General features: G+C 37.7%; 1 long non-coding RNA gene across 1 annotated transcript in view; it reads left to right on the top strand.

Moving 5' to 3' along the window:
- Window positions 1-17,584, top strand: part of LOC110829822 (uncharacterized) — a 218,099-nt gene that overhangs the window by 32,110 nt on the left and 168,405 nt on the right. The window contains exon 2 of the long non-coding RNA XR_002543094.2: window positions 9,971-10,078. This is a non-coding gene — a long non-coding RNA (uncharacterized LOC110829822). The remainder of the gene's footprint in view (window positions 1-9,970; window positions 10,079-17,584) is intronic.

The following is a 17,584-nucleotide window of genomic DNA, read 5'->3' as shown; positions in this document are numbered from 1 at the left end:
GTGTAGGCATTCTTTAGTAGGTTTAATTGAATACCTCTAAACAGTTTGAAAAAATAAATAAAATGGCGGACAAATAAGACGTGTCCATTTATGCTTTCATTAAAACACATTTTCCAAAACGCTTTTAAGATGTAGATTATTTGCCTCCTATAATCTAAATACCTATGAAAAAAATTGTTGTCTCGTTATTTCCTGAGCCTGTCTAACGTCGAATAAGAAAAGATGATTTATGACTGATTTGTGGGGGGAAGGGATACAAAAGAAGCGGCTTCTTTGAAGATACTACTCACGCATTTTTCTGCTTCTAATATCAGGCAGATGGAGAGTGATAAGATATATAAGATACATTATCGAAAGCAAATAAGACAGTGGTAGTTAGTGGCAACGACATTATCGTATCAGCAGCTTAGCAACAAAGACAATGAAAGATACAGCAAAAATACAATTACCGATAGTGAAGGTTAAGTATTTACTCGTAGGAGGTCGATACGTGAACGGCATTCGCGTGATCAGACCCAAATTCTTATAACAGACGAAGCAGTCATTAAGTAAGTCCACTTAACTATAAATTTTTTTATATTTTTTAATTTTATCAAATCAGGACTGACTGCGATCTTGTTGACATAAAATGGACAGGGGTTGCCATCCAATATCCCTAAACTCCGACCACGGTCCCTTGCCATTTATCTAATCAGTAGCTCTAAACCATGAATATATTCTCGTTGACGCGATGTATTCACTTGAGTCTTCAGGATTGTAACGCCGTGGGTGGATACCAATGTTTTGGAGAAGCGTTTATTACTTGGAACATTGGTGTCTATACGGCGTTAGAATCTGGAAGATAATAGGATTTAAGGTTCTCACGGCAGTGAGTACAAAGATGGCTATCTTCTGGGTTCTAGTGGCTTTACCAGTCTCTGTCCTGAGACATATAAATCCAGTCCAGACCCTCAAACCTATTCCCTAAGACACATTTGAATATCATTCCCCATGTATGCTTAGGTCTTAAAACTGAAATTTTGTACGGATTCCCCTCTCCCTCAGTACATACTACATGCCCCGCAAATTTCGTCTTCCTTAATTTGATCTCCGTAACACTGTATGATGAAAAATACAAATTACGGAGCTACTCATTACTTTTATCCATCCTTCTGTCACTTCGTCCTTCTTAAGTGCAAATATTCTCCTAAGCACCTTGTTTTAAAAAATCTTAATATGTGTTTTTCTCTTAACTTGAGAGACCTAATTTCACGCTATGACTAATTTTTTAATACTTTTTAAAACACTGTTATATCGTTCTTATTTAGATTGTTACTTATTTTTAAATAAAATTTAGATTTGAAATTATACTTATTTCTTATGAAGTACGAACACATAAATTAAATTTTTGAAGTCGAAGCTCATTTAAATAATATTTAAGAATTCAGTCTTTATCGCATATAAAACAAACTTTACTCAACTCATTAATGTTGTTTAAGGAAATAATTGTAATTTACATAGAAAATCATACGAAACTCATAAATACAAAGTGAAGAGTTACTGATTTTTAAAGCAGGCGGTGGAGTGCATACCGGATTTTAAATGGTTAATTAGCAATGTTCCGTTACTTTGTTATGATTAAGGATTTTGACTTGCATCTACGTTGATAACACGCACAAACGGCAATAACTAGCAGGCGGTTGAGGTGTGTCCTCTGAGTGTCTCGGGTTTTGCTTCATGCCATCAGGAAATTTCGTTTGGTGATCCATCTTAATTTCACCGTCTCTTATTTATTTCATACACGCCTCTTTCTCTCGCTGTTCTTTCACACTCTTCAAAATTACTATCTTTTTTACATAATCGTTTTCTGTTCTTTGACTTTTTTCTATCTCGTTGAATATTTGCACGTGTTTTAATTTAGTAAAACGTTGACTTTTAACAATATTTATTTATTGCAGATTAATATTAACAATAATTAATGCCTAATTCTTGTTTCCAATACTTTTGATTAAATGTGTTACGATGGTTAAATTTGTTGTACTGTAGTAATTATTGTTCTTTTGATTTCTGGCGCCAGAACCCAAAAGAACATCATCATTACTACCGCCCTGAAAACCCCAAATCTCACTTGTGCTGTAGTTTATAAAGATTCGCAGTAAAAGCACTGATATCACTTGGTATTCATTTTGTATACATTTTTGCTCTAAGCGCCTGTTTTACTGTTATCCAAGAAATCCAGGTGCGCCCATAAGATATGTACCGATTCCACACCTGTAAGGGGGCAACTGTAGCTAACACCTCACATCTGCCAGTACGCCAGAAAAAGATTTTCAATCGCGTAGGCCCGCGGAAATAATATGTACCCTCGTCCATTTCTTCATGGTAGGGAAAGAATAACATTTTTTGTTTCAATATAAAATTGCCGAACAAAAACTATTTTGTTTGTAGGAAGTTTTTAAATGAACAGGTCTCTTAAGAGTGTACAGCTTTGTAATTGATCTAGGAGGTAAAATTGTCTAATAGGCTTAATGGGATAAAGAACAAAGAACGATAACATTGGATTTAAACACTGAAATTTCAAGTTTTGAATCCAGTACTGCATAAATGTGTATGCCTTTTGGCCAAGATTGACAATTTATTAGTGTATAAAACAACAAAATATTGTTTTCCTGAAGGACGACAAGCAGGAAAAGAATATTTTGTCATAAGTTAAAAAAATTCATGGTTCTTTACAAAATCTTATTCCTGCTTGTTTATATTTAAAACGGATAGGCCTGCTAGATTTTTGGAAGTACAATCTACTTATTTTATATATTCTCAGCTGTCTGTATGTCTTGTGTCCTTCTCAATCCGCATTTTTCGACACGTAAGATATTCCTTTCTGTGTTTTAAGGTTAAAATCTAACACTTCTGAGTTGTATTCTGTTCTATTATTTTAAATATTACGAAATAAAAAAACAATTATGAGTTGGATTCTGAATCTCAGCCGGCGAATAGGTTGTCATTGGCAGTATTTTTATGTTGTTGTATATAATGCTTTAAAATCAGTAATTTCTTAGCTGAATGTTTTTAAAGAAATATCGTCCTTATATCTCATTCGAGTTACAAAGTCTACAGTTGAAACAACGTATTTAAACGATTTACGAATCCAGTCAGCATCATAACAAAATAACGCCTTTATTTTAAGTTTATATAAACGCAGTTGTAAATTATTTTAAACGGTGATACCAGTAGCAGACTAATTTTGGTACACTGACAATAATTTGTGTAGTCGCCCTTTCGTTGTAGCACAGGCTCTTAGTCGCCGGCCTCTTATGGAGAAGGTCATCCATCGTTCGCTTTCAGGTCAGTGCATGTGTAATTTTTGGTGGACAAAATCGCACTATGACAGGTTTCTCTCCGAGTCCTTTGGTTTTTTCTTTTTCCTGTCAGTAAAATTCTACCACTGCTCCTGCATCACGTTCGCTCATATATCATCTGAGGTTTGGACAGTGGGACCCAGTTGAACGGAGACATAATTTCACCCTACAGCAACAATAAAAAGTCCCCTTGTTCTGGTGTCCATCTTGAAATTACTTGTGAAGTAGTGTTTGCGAAGCGGACAAGCGTAGTGAACCGGGCTCTTTCCACAGTCACAGCACAGTTCCGTATTATTATATCCCTTACTATTTTTTATAATTTTGTTTTATAATTTTCCCCATATTACGTTGAAAAAAATCTAATGTCTGATGCCTTCAATTGATGTTATCTACAGATGTCTCACGTCCTCCAATCCTTCCAGCGCACAATAATAATCCTTTATTAGGACCTACGTGTCCTTCCTGTAGGTATAACGGTAATTCAATTCATTTACAGTGTTTAACTTTTTCTTCCATTCAGGAATGAAGCATCACACACAGTAATTTACCCACAGCTTTTATAATATTATTATAATGTGTATGCCTTTAGGTTAAAGTCGTTTTAAAATACATGTAAGGGGGGATCGGTGATCATTTTATTTCATAGACCCATCCTTCTGCTCAAACAGTGTGTAAGCAATAACTTGAAGAAAGGAAAATTTTTAACTGCACGCGTTGCATTGAGATTCTGTCAACAGTAATATAATCTGACCGCAATGATTACAGTAATTCTAAAATTGCGGTCATTTCTGAAAGAATGTTCCCGCTTATATATTCACGCAGATGTATAAATTATCATATTATGGACACTGGTAGCATGTGTTTGGTTTGTTGCCTAAGGAGTCAAATGGAAATTCCTGCCGTATACCTGAACTTAACAAAATGGAAGTCGATTATTGTCACTCTTTTATGAGCAGACCCTGTCAGCCAAGACAGTTTAGGTTGGTTTCTACAACTTCCCCTCTGTGGATACAGATTTATAAAATCGCCTAAGTTTTGAAGTACATATTACAATGTAATTACCTTAGTCTGAAACTTTATCTCTTCGGACGTAAGAGTAGTAACAAATTCTGAGAAGAATGTTTTGACAAAAGACGAAGGAACGCAGGAATCTAAGAAATACGTAACAAAAACTTAATCATTTGCACGTGTCACTTCGCGTTGGGTGGGTAATTAAATGGAGAGAGCTGGTTATAAATCGTCAGAAAGACCTCTGTGTACAGTAGACCAAGAAACCGACTGGAGGATAATATTAAAGCGCATCATACGAAACATGTTAATATGATGTTAACTGGACTGAAATGGCTTGAGATAGGATCTGATGACGGCGTTTATTTCGATAATAAACCATGAGGTTTAATAACAGCAAGAAGTTTCAAGACGAGAAGTGCACTATTAACTGCTCATGGAAGGCGCTGTACCAAGGAATAAGGACGATATTGATGGACAGGGTAAATGGGCTACGCGTTGTTTCAGGGCGTCTCATGCGATCTATCTGTTATTGGCTGTCGTAATACAGATAATGTTTTTAAAACTTCATCATCAAAGTTGGACCTAGAACCCGGTTTATTTTAGTAACAGAGGCAGTACAGTGACGAGTAAATGGAAGTACTGAGCACTGGTGAAAATTCAAGAATTAATTGTCGATTAACTATCTATATAACCTATTTTAAAAGTGTAATTAGAAAGTTTAAAAACTTTAATATCAGTACCTCACATTAAGCTTCGTCTACAGCCAGTAACTTCCTCATAAGTTAAGATAAATCTCAGTATTATAGTCTGTTGATGGGATTCGAACCAGATACCTCTGGATACGAAGACTGGTGGATTTTAGACGCCGACACAGTCAGTATTTTTGTATGTCCACCGTAGTTTACAATTTTTTTAGATCTTCAAAAATAAGATTTGTTGATTATAGTTGAGAATATATTGTTTAAACAGTGTCTTTCATTTTAAATATAAACACAAATAGTTCGTTTAATTTAATAAAATTGGGTAATAACTTGCACATATTAGAATTTGTAAAAGTTAAAGAAGTCGAATGAGTCTTCCAGAGGACAATAAATGTTTATCCTCTCAGACTGCTTTATGCACGAGAAATGTAAGAAGCAGGGAGCGGTGTAATAAAAATTAAAATTCCAGGAGTTGTTCTTTCTTTATACAGAGCGTATGGTAATTTTTTTCTTTTTTTGATATTGGTCGACAGACGGCGGGCATTTTATAATAATACACAAATGATGGACGGTCCACCTGTACTAGTTCTGTATCGTACATCTGGAGAAATGTGTTGCCTTATGTTTGGTTTGGCCGCATTTAGAAATCCTCCTCCCACTTGGGCGACACGCAGAGGTAAGCTGGGAAATCTTCCCTGCGGTGAAAGAAAATTACTCTCGGATAGGTAGATTTATATTTTCAGGATAGAAATGGATTCATAAGAAATTTATAAGCTACACTCCGACAAACATATTGGTTCTTTTGTTTAATGGTGGTGAGGACAGGTCGGCGACTGTTTGTGGACTGGGATGGGGTGATCGTCAGAGAGACCCTTTTCGTCTCAGACAACAAAGCGACATCTGAGCACGAGCCGTACGCGCGCGCTGCCCACAAGCCTACCACCTGGAGAGCGTCATCTCTACACAGCTGTCCTCCCCATGTGGTAAAGGCTTGGGAAGGCATTCTTATGTTGCAGCAAGCTTAAGGTCAAAAGCAAACACAGTGACCTTTTGCCTTTTGATGACAAGAAGAGCAATCCTGTTCTCCGATTTATGGAATGTTCGTGTAAAGGGGAAATAGATGGATAGTGACAAAACTTTGACTAGACTGACGTACATATTTATATTATAAAGTACCCCCTGCAGACAAAAAGTAAAAGCAGTAATTTTGTCATTAAATTTAGGGTCCTTCAGTCCAGAAGTTGAATGCCTCAATGAAATTAGAGGAGGCGTAATATAAAGAAACTTAAAATGTTTTTGTTGAAGAAAAAGTCGATGTTGGTCTTTTGGGTTTTAACGCTGCGTAGAATCATAGGGAGATACCAGCGTTTCGGAGGATTATAGTGCTTCCATTTTCAGCGCTGCTTAATAAACTTGTTTGTAGAATATCTGTGACATAATAATCTGTTTATAAGTACCACAGTAGGCTCAGGACTGAAGTGGTTGTTGCGCTAAAATTACTTTTGGACATGTTACGTAACACAAGAATTACTTTTATGTAACTTTTCAAAATGTTCGACTAAAAAAAAAATAATTCACAACTAAGGAGCTGATATTTGCAGTTTTGGCATCTCAAAGCTTCAGATTTTTAGTGGTAATTACCACCTAGGCAAAGTATTAATGTGATTGGAGATGAAATATTTGCGGGTAGATTAGAATATTATTCTTTCTCAGCCCACAACGGAAAGCAGTTTTTTATCTTATTCATTTTCTCTGCTTCTTATTATTTTTGTTTCCCGCTGCTGGTCTCCACGCGACGGAGCTTCTAGTTTATGTGAAGCTTTTCCTCCAAGAGAAAAGTTGCGTGTCGCGTTCGGCAAAGAGTGATAGCCACAGAGGGCCGGCGCGCGGTGCTGTAAATGATGACTCCCTTTTCTGATGTATGCCCGACCGACTGGATCTTATAATGGAGAGACCCTGACGCCTAGACGGTCACTACAGGGTGGCGCCACCGCACGAAACGTTTGCACCCCGATGGCCTGACTGAAATACTACAGCTGCCTAGTAGGCTATATCAATATCGATTCCTTATGTCGATAAAATATCGACTCTTATCCTAGATGTTAGATGAATGGTTTTCTTATGATACTTAACACTGCAGACGGGTTTGTTATCTAGGTCGCGGTTCGATTCCAGCACATTATACGGAGATTTTTGTATGTTTTCAACTGTGATAATTTTTAATATTACTCTCTTTGTCAATTAACAAAATTAGTGGTAAATTTGTATGTGTGAGGAACAAGTAATGGCCTTTCAAATGCCATATTTTGATATTTCATTGAATAACTGAGTACAAATACGAATCCCCAATTGATCCAATCAATCAAAGAATCCACCACTCTTTCACGCGGGAGTAAATTATACACCCATCATATGCAGAAACAAGGTAAAGTTCTTAACAAAATACCACGTTATCCAGAAGTATGAGGAGTTGGAAGTATAGCTCCACGCATTCTTAGCCTCTGCACTAGTTGGGAAGGGGGTGAATGATCGGTTTCATGCCCAGCAGCTCGCCCTACCCTCGAGGAGAACCCTGGTACACTTTGGAGATGATGCTTGGCAAAGCAGAATGCTGTCCTGCCGGTAATCGAACGGTCAACTTTGAAAATGGCCTTGATAGTTGGGTTTTAGGTTGTGAAGAGTCACCCTGTACATAGAACAATCCTCATACCCGTGCTGGATAGAAGAGTAGGTTGCGTGTCGCATGCGAAATGCTGGACCCTGCTGTAGGCCGTTGCGCATCGTATTTGTGTCTTATCTTCAGGGACTGGGCCTATATTTATCTGCTCACATAATGCACGCCTTCCAGGGGATCTGTATGGACAATGCTGAAAGTCTTTCTATAAGATGTAACATAGCCGACACATTATTTTAATTTGAAATCAGTAACATAGTAAAAACCTGTTTGTAGTATCGTGGGACAGGCTTGGTCATCGAATATTTTTGTCGTCTATTACATATTTTTTGGTGTTAAGAATGTAGACCAGTCCTTATAACTGTAATCCTGTCTTATATCTTATATAAAAATAGTGTTTGTTATAATGACTTACTGGCATGAATCTCCTACAGATGATAGCTTTAGCAGTCAGAATTAGGCTTGAATTTAGAATGATGAAAGAAAGTTTTCATCTATTAGTGTAATCCTATTCAAAGAGAAAAGTCGAAAATTGATTAAGATGTTATGAGTATTAAACATGTTGCTAACAAATCTCTCAGGGACATATGATCTGTCGAATTGTTCTAAAGGTTATATTTTACTTACAAAAGAGGAATTCAAAATTATTCTAGATTGTCATGAACAGAGGTAGAGTGCAGTGGAATGTAGAGTCAATCAAAGCATGAATTACAGTTTTGGCTCTCAGGAGGCTTGGCCTGGTTTCGTAAAAATTATTTGACTTCAGCTTTTAAGTTACGGCCCAGAGTGTATTCCTCCCCCTGATTTGTGCATTGTAAACCCAAGCGATCCTTATCTTTACAGAGCCGCTGTTTTCAGCGTTATATGCAAATAAAAGTGCTGGATGCTATAGTTAGGGAGTGAAGCTCCTTCCTTTCTGCCTTCTGTCTTTGGGAGCGGTGCGTGACCATGTCTTAGCCTCGCTACTTTGGGTCCGTTGTGACGTGATCACAATGATGAAGCCCTCTTCGTGACACCGAACTACTAGACTATTATTCACATGCATCAGGTATCTCGCCTTTATTTTTCTCTTTCATCCACTGCCACTATGACGACTACCAATGTACAAGATACGGACAGAGATAAACTCTCATGGAGCCTCAGGTGGTCTGGTTTAGGTTCTTTGATGAGAAAAAGTGCCGAGGGGAATCCCTGATGGGGCTTAAGAAGAAGAAGAAGAAGAAGAAGAAGAAGAAGAAGAAGAAGAAGGAAACTTGAAATCTGCATAATTCACTACCCAAATGCTCAACCATCAAATCCCAACAAGTTTTTACGTGGTTACCGAATACACACGCGAGGTTGAAGAACAAGTTAGTGTTTGTGTATGAGGCCATAGATATTATATACAGTAAGACGTGTGTATATAAGTACCAGGCCTGCATATTTCTGACCTTCGTTTTAAAACATAATTAAACATTGATGCGAAGTGTAGACTGTCTCCTGTCTGAAGCTGACAAAAATAAATTGTTGGGTTATTAATTTGCACCAGAAGTATTACATGAAATCAATAACATTTGCATATAATCTATTTGATTCACAATTAATTACAACTTAGAAGTGTACGTAGGACTGTGACTTCATCGCATTCGGCTTATCCTTTAGAACGTCCATTTGCTGTGATTGACCGATGTCCAGAAATGGACACGGATTCGTGTGAACCTGAAATATTACATAAATAAATCGGGTTTGAGGGTGTTTAGTGGATTCATTTGGAGTTTCTTGTCTTTCTGACTGTCAACTTCTCAAGAATAATTCTGCTCAGTGGAGTACTGTGTTAATATTTAGTCTATCTTTACTTTATTATTCTCACTTTTACCTAAGTCTCCTTTCCTAAGGTATGTACTTTCCAGTCTACTGTCTGGATCACACCGAGAAATCTCTTTAACCCCGAGAGCATTCGAAAGAAGTTCTTTTGTATGCTCACTAAACCTGTATACGCATGGAATGACCAAACCCACGTATAAGTCCTGTATTTAACTGAAGTTTGAAGCCCATTCGTTTGAGCATTGCGGACGGATCAATTTGTATGAGCGCATGAGAACTGCCGTGCGCATGACAGTCCCTGTGTCGCAGGTGACTTGGAGGATGCGCTCGCAGACAGAAGCCCCCACCGATGTCACCCGTGTGTCCCCAACTGCCATGCGCAACCCGTTCTCTCCCTTTGGACGACAACGACACTTTTTTTCTTATAATGTTTGTCTTTTCAGTATCCTCTCTCGATCTGGTTGGTTCCTGGTTTTCAAAGGGTGGAGCTTGTACAGACGCGGAATGACATCAGGACTCTTGTCATCAAAAACCCTGGACCTCATCCAAAGGTAGGAGGATGACCCTATAAAATGGCTACCGTATGGGTTTATGCCATGGCGTATAGGTATAGAAAGCAGATGAAGATAGATTTCAAAATGGAAGTCGAAACTCTTTTATGAGATAGGCTACTGAAAGTGAACAGTCGATCTAGTTCACATGCACTTTACCTGCTCAAATGACACGTAACAACACTTGGCGAATAACAGCTTAGAATTAGAGCAGTGTTGCTGTTTCTCCTGACACACTTTCCCTATCAGTGCGTGGAAATGTTTACCGTTAATTTGAAATCGCCCCTATCTTTGAGTTTCGAATCTACGGCATCTTTCCACTTGGCATCATACTTTCTTTTGAATAATCCTGCACAGAAACTAGATCAATTACTTACATAATCGATAGTAGGCCTATTGCGACATTCGTTTTACTCCACCAAGTACAGTATTATTTAGACGAAGATGACAGCCTGCTGGTGTATTGCGCCTTGTATTCTCTTGGAAATTGACCGACGTTTCAGAGATGCGTACTGCCTCCGTCATACGGATGAGAAGTATTATTGTTATTATTTAGATCATGCGAAGGAAAATGAGCTGTGAGAGACACATGCCCTGGATGACGGAGATGTGAATTGCATACTAATTTGTTTGTTTTAAAAATAAATTACATTTTATTTTTAATTTTGTACACAAAACTATTTATACATAAGGCTGTTTTATTATTTGAATATAGTATATTTTTATGTACAGAAACACTAAAACAACGGAACTCAGCCATATTGTAGATTATACCATATTACAGTATATATCGTCAGGTCTTGCAATTTTCATGATGTCAAAATCATAATTATCATAAAAGCATACATTAACACGATGTCTTAGAAATATGTAGAATGAGCGTGTTAAATATTTGTTGAAACTAGTGATCCTCTTTATCATTTTAGGACTAATGATTAAATGTAATAACAGATTCACATTTTTAATATTCAGTGTTTCAGGCACAGGCTTATTGGTCTATGAGATTAATTAACATATAATAGTAGATTTTTAATGGGGATGATGGGCTGCAAGCATTCCTAGAATTCGACACTAGACATGTGAAGTTAGCGTTATAGTCTGACCTTATTAATTTCAGCTGCAGTAATCGGTAATATAATCGAAAATATCCGTTGTGTAGGTAGATATATGGACGCAGAGGTGTGATAATTAAGGGAAACATTTAAATAGACTAATAGGCCTATTGAAGGACAAACCTTGTCTAATTAAGTTTTGACAGGAATGAAATAGAGCATAAAATTTATGTAAGACAAAAACGATTTTCCTTTATTTGGGATCGTTGTTTAGAGTCCCTGTATTTTTGTCATGCCTTGTTACAGACATGCCTATGGGCGTAGTTTGGTAGATAACGTGCCAGACACCTGTAAATTATTACTTCTGATTCACACGCTAATCGTATGGACCCTGGAGGTGTCAGTTGCGCAGAGTTATATGTTTTTGTATAGGATTTGAAGTTCTCACGGTGGTGAGTACGAAGACGGTTGTCTTCTGTGCTGTAGTGCCCTGTAGTCTGGTAGACTACCGAGCTACACGTCGCTAAAACGCAGAAGACAGTCATATTAACAGATTTTATTTTGCCTCTTACGAATTTTTGTGGACGGGGATTGTTTACAGTTGTTGCTTCAAATTTATTTTAGCAAATTAAATTCACAGTTGATAAACATAAACACTAATAGCTCGATTTATACTCAACGATATCGTTTTATTTACAAACTTCATGTAGTATCAGATGATCATGATTAGTGAACAAGTAAAGATCAGGTGCTCGCCTCTTTTAAGGTATTTTTCCGAAATTTCACCTCGTTTGGCTGCGGAAAAGCACGTAGAACTCCTTCCTGAACAGATTTCTTGATAGAGATTCGAAACGAATGTTTCCCGAATTCGTCAGACTATCCGCTGCGTTATAAAAACTGCTCTTCCAAACCAAGCATTGGTGCTATTTCTTATTTGTTTTGCTTTGCATGTTTTTAATCACGTATTTAATAAAACTTGAGTTCCAGTTGTGGACCTATAAGTAGTTTCATATTTCGTACAAAATTAACGTTCACTTTCTCGGTTTTCAGATGTAGGAATGGTAGCCTACCTACATTTGCGCTCATTATGTACAGCTCCAGTTTAAGTTACATATAGGCCTTATTGCAAGGAGCTATATGATATAGGCCTACACAATCTTAAAGAAAAGCGAATGCTCTTATAGGCCTCTTAGCCACGTCTTTGCTCTTGTTCCAGAAGCGAATTCGAACCAAAGATAGTAAAAAAAATTATAATTTTAATTTTATATGATTATCGAACTTCGGACTATTCACTAAGGGAGACATGTAGAACTGAAGCCATTTCCCTCACTGAATGACCTTTTATATCGTCTTTCTGAGTGAAATGCGAATCGAGGGCAACGATAAATGATCATAGGCTAAGTAAGAGTAGTAAGTAGGACTTTAATTACAATTTTAGTACAGACTATTGTTATCTATCGTTGTTCATGGAAAATTTCGTGTCTTGCTACGTCATAGACGAATGAGGCGTGAGAGTTGGTGTCCGGAAATATCTCGGCGTGTCTGACCAGACGTCTGACTGACATGAAATTGTGGAAGACGACGACGGCGCAAACGAATTTATAGTCGTGAATAAGACATTATCTTCATCTGAAATCTTGTAATTAGCCCCTCTGCTTGTTACACTTCATATATATAAAACACATGTAGTTATATATATATATATATCTGTGTTAGGGCGGAACTAAAATATCAGTGATCACGCGAAATTGGTTGAGTTGTCTCTCAACTGCTATCCAGCTGTGTAGAGGGAGACCAGTGTTTTGTTTAACGCTCCATAACAATTGAAAACACAGCAGGGAAAAAGTGGATGTTTTATTTGTACCTGATAAAGACAACAGAAGTACAGTGTGCTCCATTTTAACATGCCATTTATTCTGAGTGTTACTGTCCTGAATTTTTTTTTGTATATAAAATTCCGTTTGCTTACGGACAGATGGTCGTTGGTTGAATCAATATCAGTACAGACAGTTTTCTAAAGCTCTGGAGTGTTATAAAAACCGCAGACACTTTTTTGTACTCACAGAATGTTGTTTGACAGACAAATTTGTGTGGCTATAGTGACATGAATAAAAATATTCGTGATCTGTTGATGAAAGGCTTGCTCTCTGAGAAATATTATTTTATTTTGTGTCAGGGAAATTACTAAGTACTGACTCATATACTATGACAGTCCATTCTTTGACACCGTTTAAATACGGTGTTATGTTCACCATTCTTAATTATTACACAGTTCATCATTGACAGTAAATAACCTCTGAAGCTCACGTGGAGTAACTGCTTAAATCAATTAAAAATGGGGCTAAGTTAATTAATTTTTTCTGCTTCAATCTAGAATTACCTTTTAAATTAAAGAAGATTTCAAACACAGTCATAACTATTTATAAGGAGGTAACCAACTTATAATCACGAAGTTTAAATCACAGTTAAACAACGCCTTTGTGGAGCTTAAGGAACTTGATGTGGAAAACATTGATCAGGATTAAGGATACTTAATGGCATAATATAATAATGGTACAACCTAAACAGAGCTTCTATTTTGAAATCAGCTTGTTGATGTAGTGGATATTGTACTCTAATCTTCAGATGCAAATAATAGATTTAAATACATTTACATACCATCGCTTCAGAGGCTTTAGGGAGTAGCGGCAACGAACATCTCTAAGCAGTTGGTTCTTTGTTCTTACAAAACGTAGGCTGCTAGCTTATCTTACATCTGCTTCAGTCCTGTTTTAAGCTACATCATACACATTATAATCAAAACACATTGAGTATTATGAATTGATAATCTAGCAACATTTACACTTACTTCAAAACTAATTGGTGATCTCTTAATCTGTTGCTTACGACCATACGTAAATAATTAATTACTTGCTTAACGGTTTCCCACGAATCGACTCCCTAATCATCCACATATCCAAGTGCCCAGTCAACTCTTTACTTGCCAGTCTGTCTACCTACTTATTTACTATAAATTTATCTATAAACCGAACTACCCACTCAGCTAAACTACCTGTCTGCAAAGGCCCACTGTTGACACAGTCACATAGGCTGTTCCTTCACCCGGCCCATCTATTCACATAAGCTACTTACCTTCCCGTCCACATCAGCTGCACTCTAACGTAATCACCTCACTACATTTCTACCAGATACGCATATACCTACCGCTGTGCCGTGTAATCTGGCGACCATTACCCTGATGAGGCAACAAGCACCTCTGAAACGTCCCAGAAGATGTCATCTTCATAATCGCCAACTTGAGAACCTGAAGTCTCGCCTACTACGAAAGAGGCAAAATTCTGAATCTTGAATCTGTGTTGCTGTGGTAGAGAGAACCAGCGCGGTTGATTTAATTTTATGAGGAACTCCTCTCTTGACCCGTGGGAGCCGTTAATTAGATCTCTTATCAGTGGATGGCATCTAGTGCTGCTTTGTTAGTAGAAAACAAAATAAATCACCTGTGCAAAAAAAGAAGGAAGCATGACCGCACGCCATTCTAGTTTGTACTGTAATGTGTTTCTTGAGAGAGTAAGAGATGGTGGGGGGGGGGGGCCTGATGATACCCAGTGCCATTGTTTCATTCCAATTATTTCCCTACATTCACGTTATTTTTCTCCTTGAATAGAATAATTAAGTCGTCAACTGTTTCATTACCTGAACTAGACTAGATTTCTCTAAAATAATTAGAAATGGAGCTTATCAGCTTAGTCGTAGGATATTTCCATCTCTTCTGTGGGCTTGTTCTGTTTTACATCTAGGAACTGTTCACGTATTTAAAATAAATAGAAAGTTTTTGAAGTACAGAATCCAGGCTTGTAGAGTTTAATAATATTGGTAAGATCTTGGTCCAACCCTTCATGAACTTTCGCTAAAAATTTCTAAAGAAACAAATTCCTCGAGGAATAACCAATCTAGAACAGCACGTATTCATGTCTCACTGTTTATTTTATATGATTTTCCTGTAGGAACCTAATGACGAGACGAATGAACGGATCTGTTGCGGTTACAAAATAATTGGCTATATGAAAACGTTTTAATAGTCCCCGAAACCGTGAAGGCTGAGTGGCTTTTCAGAACAGCTAACCCGCAATTGGTGGTGTGGTTTTGGGCTTAAGGATTCAAATATCATTTGGTATACATGCTACTTGCACGAAAATATGATCCAGATGCTGCTTACACTAAATCACAGGTTTTAGATTTTGATCACATTTTTGAAAGTATTAAAATTAGTAAGTTGCTGGGACGATTTGATTGGTGGAACGTTTTGAAGACTGCGTTTAGGTCATTATTAGATGCAGGTTTCACTTAATCATACTTAAATCTGCAGTGTTTGAGTTTTCACTGCGGTGAGTATGAAGATGGCTGTCTTCCGGGTTGTAGCGCCGTGTAGTCTGGTAAGAGTTTACCAACGTTTCAGAGGTCCTCGCTGCCTCCATCATTTGGTACACTTCTTCCCGACTACACGTCACTTCAACCAGAAGACAGCCATCTTCGTACGACCCTTAATCTTAAGTGCAACGCTTACGCGATTTCTTGATTGAAAGTTGTAAAACAAAAAGCCGAGTTTATTAATATTTTCTCCAGTTACCGATATCTTGCTTATATTACGATCAGTTTTTTCACACTGATGTGTCGTAACCTCGGTCACAGAGTTCGTAAGTGTAAGCATTAAATTATACTATGCGTTTTCTCTTTTCAGTATGAAGATGAACGTATATGCGTCAAATGTTTCAGACAATTAAATTCTGTAGATTTTAAGATCTGAGGAACATTGATCGATTTATCTTCAAGTGCATTAGACAGCAATACCATAGGCTTTCACTGCTGTTGTAATGTATTACGTCCACAAATTGGCTAGATTCCGTTAGGCTTATCTCATGTGTTCGGAAAAATAATCTTTAAAAGTAGATTTTCTAAGAAAAACATTATAAAGTCTTGAGGAGGGAAAATTGTGTTGGACTTGTAGGTAGGCGACCATAGTTTTAAATTGCTGCTTAACTTCACTCACCCGCCGAAATTAAGAATGTATGCAACTTTACCTGTAGTCCCCCATACGCCTTAATGACATGGAGCTTATACACAGGCAGAAATTCGCCTTTCTTTACTTAATCATTTTGTTTATTTACTCACTTACTTAATGTCTGTTTAACGACTTGTCAGCAGGTCAGTCCGTATGACATCGAGTGATAATACGATTATTGAATAATAAATTGGAAGGGATGTGCAAGGAAGCGGCCGTGGGCTATTTTAAGACATTATCTCTGGAGGGATTGAGGGAAACCACGATACCTGGACTCCGGTCCGAGATTTGAAGCCAGATCTCCCGAATATGAAACAGGAGTGCTAACCACTGGTCCGCGACTTTTGATTTCCTTTGTCTTGTCATTAATAAGTAATTATATCAGTTTCACTAAAGAGCGTAACGAAATTGTATTGTTGTTTCTGCATGGGAGCATGGAACTGTTTTGTCTGTGGGAATAATCTGAATTGAAGGATTGAATTTCTCATCTTGACTGTACACCACACGAAGTATATACGCCAACTAAACACATGGCGTGACCCAACATGCATGATGTCACTTGAGGAATAAAAAATTGTCCGCCAATCAAGAACCCAGGTTCCTACTGGAAGCTCCACCTTCTCAGGTGTTTCGCTTTAAGGTGATTGGTGAATGAGTTTACCTTGTGGGAGTGGACCGAGATTGACCCTTCAAGGCCTGTCTATAGCGTACATTAACAACGTCTCTTTGAAGAAGGCAACAAAAACTTTGTTAGCATGATTGCTAATACCGTCTCTTGCTGGCTGCAGTCGGCGAACATGGCTGAGAGAGACACAGCCCACTCTGTCTTACGTCTGCATGTAGACCCAGGTAAATCATTGCAGAAGGGTCATCTCCCGTTCACGTTTTCCAGTTTGGCGTACCCTCACAGTATGCGCCCATAAAGTGGTTCTGTTTGAGTTTATATTCAGATGGTGAGAAAATATTGTGCTGGTTCAATATAAAAACATTTAACCCTTCAGGTACTAAAATGAGACAACTAGGACTATATTAAGATTTCTGTCTTCTGGGTTGTTGCGCCGTGTAGTATGCAACAGCGCAACAACCCAGAAGACAGAAATCTTCATACTCACCGCTGTGAAAACCTCAAATCATACACAGGATTATATTAATTTACACTTTAGGTTTCCGTGCTGCTGAAAATGTGGATTATGACGCCGTCTAGTCTTGTACTGTCCGTCTGTCTTCCCGTCTACATGCTTCGTCTCCAGATCTCCTAATCTCAATGGTTGAATTCTTAAAATTGTTATTGGGTTCTGTAGGATAGCAAGCAAAGTAATGTTAACAGGTACATTACGTAAATGTTGGCCTGTTCTGGTCCAATAGGCCTATAACTGCTGAGCTAAAGCCCCCTCC

Source organism: Zootermopsis nevadensis, unplaced genomic scaffold, assembly GCF_977971745.1.
Source record: "Zootermopsis nevadensis isolate Lab colony 2312 unplaced genomic scaffold, Znev_1.0 Znev_ptg000008l, whole genome shotgun sequence".
Classification (NCBI taxonomy): domain Eukaryota; kingdom Metazoa; phylum Arthropoda; class Insecta; order Blattodea; family Termopsidae; genus Zootermopsis; species Zootermopsis nevadensis.
The sequence above is the reverse complement of the archived record's forward strand: the minus strand, read 5'-3'. Positions and strand labels throughout refer to the sequence as shown.